The 16,110-nt window shown below is 37.6% G+C and overlaps 1 long non-coding RNA gene across 1 annotated transcript in view; it reads left to right on the top strand.

Annotated features, from left to right (window-relative positions):
• Positions 1-16,110, top strand: part of LOC138816749 (uncharacterized) — a 65,163-nt gene that overhangs the window by 40,772 nt on the left and 8,281 nt on the right. The window contains exon 3 of the long non-coding RNA XR_011368726.1: positions 5,996-6,178. This is a non-coding gene — a long non-coding RNA (uncharacterized lncRNA). The remainder of the gene's footprint in view (positions 1-5,995; positions 6,179-16,110) is intronic.

Here is a 16,110-nt window from a genome sequence, read left to right as displayed (position 1 = left end):
TTTCTAATTAACCTGAAAATCTGATGAACACCATTCTTCTGAAATAAGTTAGAAAGATGACTACAAGTAGGTAACTATTTAACTAATGAGAAATATACTAAAATATGCTTATAATGGCATGCACTAAAATAATAGAGTCAAAGCAGGTCTACCTATGAATATGTAAAAGAAGACAGAACTTTCCGAAAACCAAAGAGCCAATATGGTATCTAAAATTTTTTGAAGCAATCAAGAGATCTAGATAACTACAAACTGTGTATTTAATTTCCATTCCTGAAAAAAAGAAATACATAGTGTTGGGAATATTGTCATCTTGTGGGCTTTTGGTTGACTGACTGTTCTTCAACCCGTTTAGGCAGAGCATAGGGAAATAGGCTGAAATTAGAGTGTGAGGATGTAGGTTAGGATCTAAGAGTTTTATAACGGGGAGGAATATTGGAACAATAAGAGACATTGTGCAACCTCTTTCACTAGAGATCTTCAAAACAGGATAGATTTCCATGTCTGGTTTAAATAGGGTGTTGCCTAAGGGTGAAGGAAATCCTAAGTATTTTATGTTATGCCTCAAAATATATGTGAAGCATAAAATAATTTTGAGGACCTTCTCAAAAATCTATACTTCACTTCAAATGATGACATTATATAGTGTCATCACTGATTTTTAAAGTGTTTTTTTTTAACCTCCAGTGAGTTTTGCTTTATAAGACAATACACATTTCTTTTTTTTTTTTAAGATTTCTATCACATTTATATGGGGGGAAAAACCCCAACTCCCCACTCGTTCCCACGTCTCTTTTCTTTCTTTTGCTTGGTACACTGTGTTTTGGGTTACATGTATACCCAAGAAGTTCAAATAAGTAGTCATAGAAACCTTTTCTGGCAGGCTTTGGCAAATCAAATATATGCTATTGATATGCAATGTATAATAAATTATAGGTGGAGAAAAGAGGCAGCGGGCCCAGGGTTCTTGGCAGCTGTACTGTCTGGTTAGAAAAGGAAGCAAGTTACACAGTTTGGACATTCAGTTCTGAGACTCTATTCCTGAGTCAACAGGATTTTAATTATGTATGTGGCCTAGAAGAGACATTTACGCAAGAAGAACATATTGTTGTCAAATGTGTTTGTGATTTGCTCATGTTTCAGAATTGGAAAAAAAAATCCAAAAGTAATTTCTCAAGGTACATAACTAAACTGAAAGAATAAGTATAAAGGATAAATATGAATAAGGATAAAGAATAAATAATAATAATGTCTCTCCTACTAGAGGGAAAATAGCTGATATTCCATTTCAACTTTCTGGCCCAATGTATTCCCTTTTCTTTTATAGTTATCTTTTTGTGATCTATATTTTTCACACAATATTCATATACTTCAAATTATACTGTTTAAGAAGAAATGAATGATAACTTAATTGTAACTTAATTATGAATTGTAACTTCATTATAACTTCATCAACCTGGGCATGATGGACTACAACTGTAATCCTAGCACTTGGAAGGAAAAAGCAGGAGAATCATGAGTTAGAGACCAGCTGACATCGTAAGATCCTACCTCAAAAACCAAACTGAACTGAACAATCTTTCATTTTTAAACATTATTTTCTCATTTAAAGATAGAGTTGTTTATAAGTTCATTTTGTCATATACACTTTAGACTAGTTTTAGAAAAGATAAAAATTTACAGAATCTATTTCCTATTGAATTGAGATGCTTCAGGAGGTACAGAAAGCCAGTTCTGAGTTACAGGGAATAATTTAATCTCTTAAGAAGAAGTTAGAGGGAATTAAAAGGCCTATAAAAGTTAAAGACTTTAACTTTTCTAAGAGTAAAGTTGCCAGTGATTTCTTAATGATTCCTTCACTGGTTGATTGATTGGATCATTCATTCAATATTTAGGAAACATTCTAGTGTAGTAAAACTATAATTACCTAATTTTAACTTTATCTTCTTAATGTTGTTTAATTTACCTTCTCCATACCCTTTCAGGTATGCTGTAATGTATAATGACACTTTCTACTTATAGTTATTAAGCACTGTACTCATCAGTTTTCTAACATGACAAAATACTCAAGAAAATCAGCTGATAAGGAAAGAAGATTTGTGTTGACTCACAGTTTCAGAATTCAATCCAAGTTCACTTAGCCCAGTTGCTTTGGGTCTCTAGTATGCTTTAGGTCTATATTCCTCCATCGAGGAATGGCTACATTGATAGAGAGAAAGAAGGCGAAGTATGGAGTGACAGGGAATCAAGGTCTCAGTATTGCTTTCAAGGATACACCTCCACTGATCTCCCTTCATCAGGCCCATCTCTGAAAGGTTCAGTATCTTCAATCAGCTCCCCAGGCTGGTAATAAAGTTAAGATCGAAACAATTATATGCACTTAGCCAGACATTGTCTTAAGGTCTTTTCCTCTTTCTTCCTGTCTCCCTTTTTTCCTTCCTTCCCTGTTTCCTTCTCTCCTTTTGCTTTTGTATGCCAGTACCAGGACTTGAACTCAAGGCTTTTTGCTTTCCACTCAGCTTTCTTCTGTTTGGCTGATGCGGTACCACTTGAGATAATGGCTTTTGATATATTGTCTTACATAATTGCAAGTAACCTTAAGAGTTAAGTTTTATTAGCAAGCTCATATAACTAGGAAGGAATTAAGTCTAGCCTAGTTATCTTGTTCACAGTCACATCCCTAGTGAGTGAACGTAAGCTGAAACTTAGTTCTTAATTTCATTCTGCACTTCTTCCTGTGATTATTAATTCTCTGATTTTTAAAAAAAAATTATTTTAAAAATCTTTTTTATGTCCAAAATTTTAAAGCTGTTTCTATTCTTCATTCAAAGGTAAGTTTTACATTTTGTTTTCCTTGTTTATCTCTTGAGAAAACATTTTGGTACTTCTTTCATTGTTGTTTTTTGTTTACTTGCTTGCTTGCTTTTGAGACAAGATTCACTATTTAGCCAAGGCAAGCCTACTACATAATCCTCTGCTTCATTCCACCTAGAGCTGGGATTATATATATGCCCCATCAAGCCTGGTTTTTCATTGTTTTTAAAGAAATCAATAAACTACTTGAATTTCCAGTTACTTTATATTTTGCAATACTTTCTTAATGTTATTTTGATTTCCTCTCAAAGTCTGGTGATATAACCAAATCTGTGTGGAACATTTATAAAGATCAATATAAAATGATTATTTTAGAATATAAAGTGACTTTTGTCTTTAATGTCTATATAGGGAAAAAAATGATCTTTAGTTCTCTGGGTAACTAAAAATACTAAAATCTTCCTAAGTGGTGTTTTGATGAAGGGAAGAAAAGTGCAGAATGTACCTAAGTGTGTATAGTGTTGGTTTTCTCTAGCTTAGTCAGAAATTACAAAACAGAGTTTTCAGCAAACCTAGAAAGGACAACTATGATTTTATGAGTATGAGAACCCGAATCATGTTTCTTTAATGCCAGTTATACCTTCCAAAAACATTTTCTTTTAAGATGAGCCAGATCTGCCAAACCAACATATCATCTTGGAGCAATTAAAGGTTTTCAGGGTTTTCCCTTCTGGAATCTCATTTCCACTTGACAGATTTTGAAGGTTCCTCAAGGATAACCATTTGTAGATGCTATGCTCTTTTTAATGTAGGGTTTTTAAAAGAGAAAATTATCACTTTGTTGAAACCTGGGGGCTCAGAAGTGACTTTGTTTGGTGTACCCCAGTGTTTACATCTCAAGTAGCTGGGGACAGATTAAAAACAAAACAAAACAAAACAGGTCTTCTCTTTCTGTTCAGCCTCCACTCTGTGCTGTATTACTGTGTGATCCTGAGATAGTTTCTTTAACTTTCAATGCCTTGAATTTTGCTTCTGTACAATGGAAATACTGAAAGTGTCCACTTCATAGATTTAATTTGAAATAAGATGAATGATGGCACATGGCAGCATGCTTGGCTCATTAAAAATACCCTTAAATATTAGCCTTTATTCAACATTGAAGGTGTTGCCATTGTTGAACTCAATTTTTTTTAACCAAACCTTCATAGAATTTACTATTCACACTGTAATGCACAGCCTCATGATACTAGAGATTTCTAGGTTTTTTGTATGTTTGATTATTAATTTTCTCTGTATGGACATGAGAAGAAAAACACTACTTCATGTTCTCAATTTCTATTTTACATTAATATTTCCAAACATATTATATTGGTTTAATTCCATTATAAATCTTTAGGAGATAACCAGCAGTGCAATGTAGCCTCTGTAGCCAATAGACAGACAGCAACTAGAGACTATCAGATGTCTAAGGGTAAGGAGACTAGGAGCATGGACTTCTCCACTGGAGAAGATAGATAAAGCAAGGAGGAGGAAATTGGTCTTGTGATTCCCACGTTGTTTGTCAAAATGACTAATTATAATTCTAGACATTGCCTATTAATCATGTTTCCCTAGTCAATGCAGTTTGGAAAGTCCTGGATTAAACATTGATAAATGGGTTTCTTGATTGTAGAACCACTACTGTACAGCCTACGTCTGAATTCCAACCCTGTCTCTTTCCAGCTGTGTGACTTTAGCAAGATTGGTTAACTTCTTCAGCTTCTTGCCCCATTGGAAAATAGAGATAGCAATAACATTGATGTCAGTTTATTCTGAGTTGAATTGGTTAAAATTTGGTGCCTGGTTCATTGTTAGCACTATGTGTCAGCTCTTATTAATGAAGTAGAGGGATTATAAGCATTTGATGGTCTGAGACTTGATACTAGTGATACTGAGACTTGAGCTCTTAACTTTTATGCTCAAGCATGGCATTCTACCACTTGAGCCATGCCTCTGTTTCCCCCCAGTTATGAACTTTGGATCACAAGCTTAACATTTTTAAAGACTGCATATAAAATATGGACAAAAATATGTACATCCTAGGCTCATTATTAGAAATGTGGTATAACATGAGATATATAAAAATGTAAGGAACAACAGCATGAAAAGCACATGGCACATACATATTATAAGATGTAAAATGTATATTATGAGTCTACAAATCCCCACTAACGTTCATTCAAACACACCAATACTACGTAGATGGAATTGTGAGACATGAAATCTGTAGTATGAAACTTGTATATTGCCATGTGGAGTCTGGACTCCTGTCTTCTCCCCATTATTAGGAAACAGTGAGAAGAGTTGGAGTGGGCTTCTGACAGGGTGGAAGGTGGGATGGATCCAGGCTCAGACAGTTGTGATTGAGATACTTGGATCACAGGGTAGAAGTATAATCACTGTGATAATGGACATGCCTACAAACAACATATCTTTAGTCAAATTGATTTGGAATATCCTGGCTTAAACATGTTAAAGTGACCTTTTGGTTAAATCGTAGTACCACTTGTGTTCTTTGATATGCTAATGTGATATTTTGGTCCATATTTTGAAACTCTAGGGAAAGGGTCTTGTTTATATTATTTCCCAAACCAGTCTTTTACTTTTTTCCTCATAAAATGTTTTGTGGAGCTACAATGCCTCATAGCACACTTCAGAAAGAACGGACCCAGTCATTCTTGCATCCTTCATGTCCACTTTGGTGCTTAATTCTCTCCTAAGGCTGCCAATGCCTGATTTACCATTCAGACTTTATCATCAGTCTTGGCTTGTGTTTAATGATGCAGTGGCAATTTAAACCTGCAATGTGTTGAACTATATGAAACTGCTGATACTTGACCTACTAAAATGACCATTTCAAAAGGTTTAAACTAATACTTAGGACAATAAGTGGCATTTGACTTCACCTGGTTAAATTATTTCTTCCTAGTATCCAAAGAATAACAGTGTGTGGCACTGAATTCTCTTGGGTATGCCTTCATTAATCAAACATGTATAGGAGAATTGTATATGCCTCAGACAATGTTCAATATAGCCATTTATTTGTAAAATTATTGTACCCTCTTATTTTAGTAGTGAATATTTGCCACGAAGATTTGGAGGAAGACAAGGGGAAAAAAAGACGTGGGGTCTTTTCTTTCAGGTCCTGGATGCTCCTAGATTTCCACATGTCTGAGTCAAAAGTTTCTGCCTGTTCTAAGATTCTGTGGCTCCTCCACGGGCTGTGGCTGCACTTCGACTCTGGTTGGAGATCTCCTGCATGTCACTTATCTCATACGGGCCTGGTACAGAAAAGGCTGACTTATGACTGAAATTGCTACTCAAAGTAAGTAATTAAGTTGCTATTGGTTTGTCATTTATTCATTCCCTCAATACACTTGTGCTAGCACCCAGAAAATGTGCTCCATCCACTGGGTTAGAATTGAGGTGTTGGGCTGGGAAGGTGGCTCAGTGGTAGAGTGCTTGACTCACATGCAGGAGGCCCTGGGTTTGATTCCTCAGCACCACATAAACAGAAAAGGCTAGAAGTGGCGCTGTGGCTCAAGTGGGAGAGCGCTAGCCTTGAGTTGAAGAGCACCCAGGCTGTTCAAGCCCCACAACTGACCCAAAAAACAAAACAAAACAAAAATTAAAAAAGAAAAAGAATTAGGGATGTCTCTGTGAATAGGATATCCACCATACCACTTAGTCTAGTGAGGGAGGCAGTAGTCAGTAGGCAATCATACCAAGTGAGGTAGACAAGTCAGGAAAGATGACTTACTACATTGATTTCATATGGCATAAACTATACTTAGAATGATAGCTATCATTGAGTTCACCTGGCTAAGATTTTCCTATCTAATACCCAAAGGAACTGAATAAAGCTAATTGGGATTAAGGAAGGAGCACATATTGAGAGTCATGTAACCAGAACTCCTCACTTTGAGGGAAGAAGAAATTTGCACGATGAAGAATAAAGTCCATTGAGGAGATGCTCAAAGGGATTCTTACCAGAAGGGTCTAATTGGCTTGCTGTCCATCAAACCCATTTTGCCATGTTTAGGATTTTAAAATCTGTATCTCAGCAAGTAGCATCAAGAAGTTCTGGTAGGGACTAATTCTAATTCAAATTGGAGTTTAGTTTAAATTTATGAACCAGATGCACAAGCAGAATTCACCATATATATGTGTGTGTGTGTGTGTGTGTGTGTGTGTGTGTGCGTGCGTGTGTGTGTGTGTGTGTGTATCTACATATATATATATATATATATATATATATATATATTTTTTTTTTTTTTTTTTTTTTTTTGTCAGTCATGGTCCTCAACTCTGGGCCTGGGCGCTGTCCCTCAGCAGTTCAACTCAAGGCTAGCACTCTACCACTTGAGCTACAGCATTACTTCCGGCTTTTTCTGCTTATATGGTGCTGAGGAATCAAACCCAGGGCCTCATGCATGCAAGGCAAGCACTCTACCACTGAGCCACCTTCCCAGCCAATATTTTTAAAAATATATTTTATTGTTATTGTAGAGGTGATATACAGAGGGGTTACAGCTACATGCATCAGGTAATGAGTATAATTCTTTCTGAACTATGTCTCTACTACCCTCATTCTCTCCTAGTTTTTCCCTCCCATCCCCACCCACAAGATGTACAGTTCACTTTCCACATAGTGTCTAGTGTCACCACCTATTTTAAATATAGTATTTCAGTGTCTTGAGCCTGCAGGGCTCTAGGTAGCCCATCGCTTTCCATGACTGAAGGAGCTCTGGATTATGAATCATTGCTCCAATTAGAGAATGGTTATTCATTTTCACACGTGGTCATCACGGAGTTTCTCTAAATTTTAGTGAGCATCTGATTCTATCTTGAAAAGGCAGCTTAAAAAAAATTGCCAGTCCTGGGGCTTGAATTCAGGGTCTGGGCACTGTCCCTGGGCTGCTTTTGCTCAAGGCTAACACTCTATCACTTGAACTACAGCACCACTTCCAGCTTTTTCTGTTTATGTGGTACTGAGGAATCGAACCTAGGGCTTCATGCATACTAGGCAAGCACTCTACAACTAAGCCACATTTCTAGCCCAAAAGATAATTTTTTATAGCAAGTTTTAAGGAAACACCAAGTGCCCAGAACTTGACTCTGCATTTATTCCATGCTACATGTGGCCTTCTTATAAAATTCAAAAGTAAAATCATTCAAAAGCCTAGACTTTTGGGCTGGGAAGGTGGCTCAGTAGTAGAGTGCAGGCCCAGAGTTCAGGCCCCATGACCGGAAAAATAAATAAATAAAAAAACCCTAGACTTTTAATTGTGTATTCCATTCAAATTATGACCTTTTCTATATAAAAAAAAATTGAGGACAGGATTTGGAAAGCCTACACTAGGGGGATAACTTTGTTTTTATATTTGAAAGGTTGTGATAAATGATATATAAAAAGAAGAAATAGATTATATGACTATTCTCTTCTTTAGAAAGTTGACATTCTTCATAATATGATAAAATAATGAAAATTATCATAATTAGGTCAAAATATTTGTTCATTTCTTTGAATATGCATCCATATTAATGCACTATAATAGTTCATTTTCTTTCATAAGATTATGACATTACTTAGATAATTAGATAGAATGGTGTTTTTCATATTCTGAGTCACAATCCATCAGTGGGTAAGAACATTAATAAAATGATTCATAATCATGATCAATATTTCATAAAAAGGAAGCAATAAATAGATTAGAAAATTTCAAAAATGCATCACTCTTGTTGAGGGTAGATGTTATGAAATTTTGTTCAGTTTTATGTATATTTACATATACATTTCTACCTATATGTCTGTAAATAGTATGAAGCTTACATCTGATTATACTATATTGTGGAACACAGGCAATTTGAGACATCTTAAAATGAAGAACATGCCAAATAAAACTAAAAAGTAAATGACCATCTACACAATAAGTGTAATTTGAAGTGCTACATTCCGTTCTTGAAATAATGTCTTCAACAGGTTCTTTATAGTTCTAATAAATAAAAGAGACACCCAGACAAAATAAGGAATATTTATGTACATGCATATAGGTGCCTACCTATAAATAGAATTTTTAAACTTTTTAAATTAAAATACAATCAGAAACAGAACTTCCCAATTCTACAGGTAACATTTGTGAATGCTGTAAATTGTACTGCAAGTATGTTGATATTTTAAATACTCCATACATTCGTATATTCTAAAGAACAGTGTGAAAAAAATGCTCATGGTGGCTTTTTAAAACTGTATAGTCTACTTTGCATCTACTCTCTCCTATATCTGGGATAATAGATAGTCTGTGCAATGCAAGAGGTTTCCAGAAAGAAATTCTGAATTGCATTAAATGCTTGAAATGAGACAGACCCATCCCTCATCTTAATGATTTCTTCCTCAGTCTCTCCCTGATGTGAAGCAGTCTTGCTTAACATTATAATATGGTTTTGCCAATTCCTTTCGACCATATAGGCTTCCCGGAAACTCTCAGGACTAAAAACATTCCAGACATTCCTTAACACAACGTTCCTCAAAAGGTTGGTTTCTTGGGCTCCTGCAAGAACACTGCCTGCATGGTTCACAGAGACTGCCACACAAGCCTTCTATTATCACACAGCCAAGGTTGGCTGCCTCTCCCCTACTCTAAAAGGCTGGCTGTACTCAACCAGGGACATCAAACTCACTCCTAGAGGGGTAGCTGAGGACACTGGGATCCACAGTCAAAGAAACCATCAGTGAGGCCGAGTTTCCAGCAGGACAGCGAAGCTACACATACAGCGTATGTCTTGGTATGATACATATTTTCTTTGGAAAGAGGGATTTAAATGAAGTTTCCTTTAGCAAAGTCTTGCCCCCTCCCTAAATGCAAAAGTCTCAAAATTACTTATAAGAAAAGTCAAGAAATAGAAATTCTACACCAGAGGTTGTATTAGGCTGTCTTACTTATGAAAACAATTACAGGACACACCATTTCCCTGTCTCTTTTTTAGTATTTCCCATTCTACCTCCAGTTTCCCTCCTATCTTCTCTCCTTTCTTGCCTTACAGCCACTTCATTTGAAATTCTCTCCTTCTCTTTCTGGACTAGGGAGAATGGATAGCAAACATTCTAGGGCTGTAGAATTTTTGAGAAAAGACAAATCCCACAATGCTTTTTTTTTTTTTTCCTCAAATGACTAGATGCTTCACTTATTCTGAGTTGATTGGATATTCCCAGACAACCTCAAGGACTTAATTTGCCTAGAATTATCTCTGCCTCTTCTTCCCAACTCTACCTTTCTGTGTGATTTCTACAATTTTTGTTATAAATACAGATGAACCCATCATTTTTCTCAGAAACACAACCCTTCAGTGCAAAGTCTTACAATTCCGACAGCATGAAATAGGAGTGGTACTGTTACAGGTAGTAACAGTACCCAGGGTCAGGAAGCTGTGACCACCAGTAAAGTTTGTCACCAGGCCTATTCTTTCTCAGTGACCCAGTAGACACTAAGCAAATTACCGGTGTTTTATATTCAGCATGTGACTATCAATGAAATGTGACTCAGAATGAAATGGTTCAGAAATTGAAGAATCATTTCACACTCCTAATGTACAGTATGAGAGCTGGAAGGACTGTTAGGCCCAGCAACCAGCATTTTCTCCTCTTGGTTTCTCTTTCCATGATCTATGGCCTGGAACTATCGCTGAAATGAGAGTCATATAAAGGACACTTTCTCCTCTAATCCAGATGACACCCTTAGCTTTCCTTGTTCCTTATTTTTCTAGATCTATTTAACCAGATGGCCCTCAGATTGCAGGTTCTGTGAACAGATCTTTTAAAGCCTCTTCGGAAACAGAGCATTTCACCTAGACATTTCCTGTAAGATCTTGTCTCTATAAATAACCCTCATGGATTATTGGAAGCAGGAAATGAAGCAGAGATAGCAAGTTCACACTGACTTTCCAGAGTCACTATGGAGTGTTTACAAGGATCCACAGATGGCTAAAATTAGTTCATTCTGTACAGCATTATCTGCTGCTGACTCAAGATGGTGATACAAGCAGTGTTAAGCTGTGAGCATACTGGGAAGCTCATTCCCTAAAATTACTCTCTGGCAGACAATGACCCCAAGCTCCCATCAGTGGATGCAAGATGAAGTATAAATAGCAACTTGTTATGCCATCATTCAGAGGCTGGGTCTTGCGTGCTTCCTTTTTAGTTTTATTTTTTAGATGTGAGAGCATCTTGACCAATTTACTGTCTCTCAATGCTTCAGTGTGTGTGTGCGTGTGTGTGTGTGTGTGTGTGTGTATGTGTGTTGTGTGTGTGTGTGGTAGGACACAATAATTAGAAAGCAGAGGTTAAGTGATCTGATGAAGATCATCCAGCAATTCACTGACATTTAAAACAATGTTCAGTCCCACAATCCTCAAAGATGTTTTAACAAACCAAGCCTTTGATTGTCTCCTATAGCATGGAGAATATGGCCTATCCACTGACCCAACGTTCATGGTCAACTTAGAAATATGTTCAGATCCTTGTAGCCAGAAAAGAGAAGGCTATATCTATGTAGTAGAAGCAGTTCTCCATTGTGATTTTTTTTCTAAAGGGCAAAGTTGTCAAAATTAAGCAGTATCCACCCTCTATGCAAAGTTATTGTTTTGATTGCTTCATTCACATAGTGAATTCAAGAGTGAAGTCAGACCCTTGAACTATTTAGCTAAATTAGCTAATCCCTTTTGGGATCCACCCATTCCCTGTCAAGTTCTTTCTTAGTGGCTAGTTTTGTATTCCTTTTCATATCTACTACTGATTTTCTATACTCTCATTTTAAGGCACAAATGTATTCTTATAGCATGCTAGACTCATTTCATTTTTCAATAAATCTGTTTCTCCATAGGTGTCCATTCTTTGCCACTGATAGCATCACCATCTGTTTAGTCCATTTTCTGCCTTATTAAGTCTTGGGATGATTTCTTCAGTGACAGAAATGCTATGCATCACTGATTTTCTATTTTCAAAGCCCTGGAATTTTTCTTGTTGGGACACTGAGTACTTCATTTCTAATTAAGCTTTCCTTGTTACTCATATTTGGCTTTCCTTTATCAATAAATTACACAACCAATAATTGAGAACAGGATCCAAGCATATGCTACAAGCATGCTTCCCAGTGATGCATGGGGAAAGAAGGGCATCCGGCGAGAAGGGGAATGGAAAGCCGGGGAGGGCAGGATGACTTTCCAGCCCAACAATGCAGTGGGAAGTTAAGTATTGTTCATTGTTAAGCAATGGCTGGATTCAGGTTGGAGGCAGTTCTGTAGGAACAATCCCATTTTATCAAATATTTCCTTTAACATAGGCTTTGTAGCCTGTATCTTTAGAAAAAGCTACAGGACGTGTTGGACTATATAACAAAAGTCCAACAAAAAGTCCCAGAAGTGAAGCTTTTCCAGTTCTAGTTCTAATCTCCAGCAAGCTTTTCCTGAACATCCCAGCTAAGAGATGTGGCTTCTAATTCCCACAGATAGCATCCTGAAAAAACCCAGAGCAGGTACTTCCAGAGTCTTGCTGGAATAAAGACTGTTTTCAGTAAGTCCTTAGTCTGCTACTTTGTCACATGTCTCCTGCCTTGTGTCTCCATCCTGTCCGCACAACTCCTCTCCCTGACTATACTCTAAGCTTTGGCAGGATTGAAGGGGCCATTTTATATTCTGTAGTGACATGCACTTGTTTAAATTGTCATGAATGAAAAATAGATTGTTAGTCCTTATCAGGTATCTTTGTATCTTCATGCCTGACAGTGATAAATACATGTGGCAATAGACCAAGAGATCTATTGTTAACTCCTTTGACAGGCTGCCTGGATTTGGCCTTTGTTGTCAGAGGTTTAACTTTCCTATAACCATGCTAGTGATAAAGACATTAGACAAGAACAGCAACTACAATTTGTTTGAACTCAGTTCCTATAAATGATGTGTTTCTTATTAAAGTAACTGTCCAGCTCACCTGACTGACATATTTCACATGAAGAGTGAAATCATCACTATTAATACTTACTGGACATTTACTTTGAACTGGACTTTGTTTTGTCATTTTACATATACTGGATTATTTCATCCTCACTGTAATCTGTTCTAAAAATGAGGTCCTGAAGCACAATAAGGTAAAATCTCTTGACTTAGGGCAGACTCTAGACAAATAATTTTAGTCAGAACAGGGCTGGAGTTGCAGTGGAGCTATGGTTTGATGGCGTATTTCTCCATGGAAATAAAAGTAAAAGTAAGAATCCATCTAGCCAAGATACTGCTATACACAAAAGCTTAACTAGCTCTCTGCAATGAATGCATCTGGGCTCTCAGCTGCCTTGTGAGTGTGTGTGTGTGTGTGTGTGTGTGTGTGTGTGTGTGCACATGCACACACACGCATGTGCTCACATGTGTACCAATATTGAGGCTTGAACTCAGGGCCCAGGTACTGTCCTTTAGCTTTTTCATTCAAGGCTGGTATTTTACCATTTTAGCTACACCTCCACTTCCAGCTTTTTGATGGTTGATTGGAGATAGGACTCTCTTGGACTCCTTTGTCTGCGCAGGCTTTGAACAGTGATCCTCAGACCTCAGCCTACTAAGTAGATAGGATTACAAGTGTGAGCTACTGGTACCTAGCTGTAGCTAGCTTCTTTATTGTCGTTGCCCCAGGAGGAGAAGGGAAGGGGGGCTACAGCAGTGTTGCTTGGCTTGTGAGCACAGAAAGTATCTACCTGGAGTCGGCCTCACATGTCTCTGTTTAATTCTTCTGGCTCCATCAGTAAGCACCATCTTGCCTCATCTACCTCCTTTCCTCTCGTGCTCTGATCTCTAAGGTCCCTTCCCTCAGCTTTGACTTTTCAATTACCTGAGCCCTCCCTAAGTATCAGTTGAGATGCACCTTAGATAGCATTTCCTTCTAGAAGTCAGCCTTGACTATCCCAGACAGGTGTCTGTATAACTCCCTGCTCATCTCTCATTGTGGCTCTTATTGTTCTACATTGTAATGATTGGTTTGGTTGTCCCTACCACTAGATGGCCAGCTCACTAAGAGCAGAGACCCTGTTTTGTCACTGGTATCTTGATAGCCTAGCACAATTCTGGGCAAAAAGTACTATATCTGATGAATATTTGTTGAACGAATCAATGATTGTATAAATTGCTCCCTGGACATTCCACTTAAAACATACTGTATAAACCAATTACAGAAACTATGAGCCTGCATATGCAGTTGCCCAAGCCTTGATGGAAAGTACACAGCCAAGAACAGCAGGTTACAGATGTTTTTTTCTCTGTTCTTATATATCAGAGAGAAAGCATCTCACTGCTATCCAAACCCAGACCATAACGGGGCGGGGGGGCGGGGGGGGGGAGAAGGAAGGAAGCTTTGATGAGAAGAAAATTAAGCCTAAAAAGTTTGTGGCTGAAAAGAATGTTTCAAGCAACATTTTATTTTTCTGTACTGTGGGATTGTTGTATAAATTATGTGTAAGGCAAATATGTGGTAAAGAGAGAGGCAGTGGTAATTATTTGTTCTCCGATATTTGGTTAGTGATGCTCTTAATCCCACATACAGTAGTTTAGCATAGAATTAAATTCTGCCCTTTAGGCAGGATTAGCATTTGGAGTTTCTTGTTTCTGTTGTTTAAATATTTTTATCCCAATATTTATACTTTTCCATTTAGGATAAATGCAGAATGTGGGGGGGATAAGTGCAGAATGTGTGGGGGAGAAATATAAATAGAATGGAATTTTTATGACTCAACATACTATCCTTATTGGTTTGAGGTTGATTTTTATGGATACTAATGTTTTTAATTACTCACCCACAATTAGTTATAGAAATAGAAAAAAAACTACTGGTCCATCTCTCTTCTAATCAATCTAGTATCCTCTCTTTGCCAATAATTAAGATTTTAATTTTATAAGGGAAAATAATTTCTTTCCACTTTTACTTTCAAAATTCAGACACTTAATAAGGCATTTATGTGAAATTCTTAAGGAGAAATATTTTCTCTACAGCATGTATAGAAGGAACGGGGGAAACTTTGTTGCTCTGATAAACTGAGGAGTCTTTTTACTCTAGATGAGTAGTATATGTTATCCAAGTAACTAGAATTATAAATCAATGCATTACTAATTTATGGATTCATCTGTTAATGTTTGCTGTGAATTCAGAATGTACCAGAAACTGCTACTTGGTGAAACTGTGAAAAGATCTATGACTGAGCCAGATACAGTGGCTCAAGCCAGTAATCCTAGCTACTTGGGAGGCACACATTAAAGAATTATGATTGGTCGGCGACAAGCGCAGGCATAAAAGTTCAAGAAACCCCATCTCAAACAAATTGATGGATGTTATGGTGCATGCTCAAGTCTCCATGGACATAGAAACACAAGTAAGTTGGATGCTAACAGCCCAGTCAGGCCAAGGGACAAAGGGAGACCCTATCTAATAGATACCCAGTGTAAAAGGGGCAGGAAGTATCTCATGTGGTAGAGATCAGTGAGAGGCCCTGAATTCAATCTCTAATAACACCAAACAGGAAGAAAAAAGACTAGATCTCTGTCCTCAAGGAGCTCAAGGGAGTGCAGACAGCTGGAGAAACAATTCTTCCATGGATGTCTATGCACAGCACAGCAAGGGTTGAGATGAAGAACATGAGCTGGAGAAGTGGGCTGGTCAGGAATGTAGATTCCAGGAGGAAAGTGAGCTGCTCCCAGCTGGAAGGAGCAGAATGTGTTCTGCTGTGGCAGGCACTGGGATGGAGCAATGGCCACAAGCATTTTAGGCATGTGATTGAGAAAGGCTGCTTGATACACACTTTGAGGCTTCATTTTCAAACAGACGGCCAGTGAATCAACTCCCAGATGCATCCGTGTGAGGTGATCCCACGGTGAGACCTTTGGGAAAGTTTGAAACATGGCAGGACTCTTGCAGATTGGCAGCTAAATGGCAGGGTCACCTTTGGCATGTTCCCTCAGTGTTCCAGAAAAACAAGATGATGCTAGGTTGGGGAAACAGGAGTTGGGTAGTAGTGAAGAGGCAGAGGGAGTCGGACCAGGCCACAAGTTCCCTTGTACTGGAAAACACAGTGTGTCATGTAAGTTCTCAGGGGCTGTAGCTCCTGCTAGAACTTAGACTGAGAACTGCATTCAAATGTCCTCGATGGCACAAAGGTGAAGTTAGCCCAACATTAGAATATTTTGATGACATTAAATTGGATAGTTTTTTTTAATAGATTGGTCTTG

The sequence above is a fragment of the Dipodomys merriami genome, unplaced genomic scaffold, assembly GCF_024711535.1.
Source record: "Dipodomys merriami isolate MVZ:Mamm:240054 unplaced genomic scaffold, mDipMer1.0.p SCAF_7, whole genome shotgun sequence".
NCBI lineage: Eukaryota > Metazoa > Chordata > Mammalia > Rodentia > Heteromyidae > Dipodomys > Dipodomys merriami.
The sequence above is the reverse complement of the archived record's forward strand: the minus strand, read 5'-3'. Positions and strand labels throughout refer to the sequence as shown.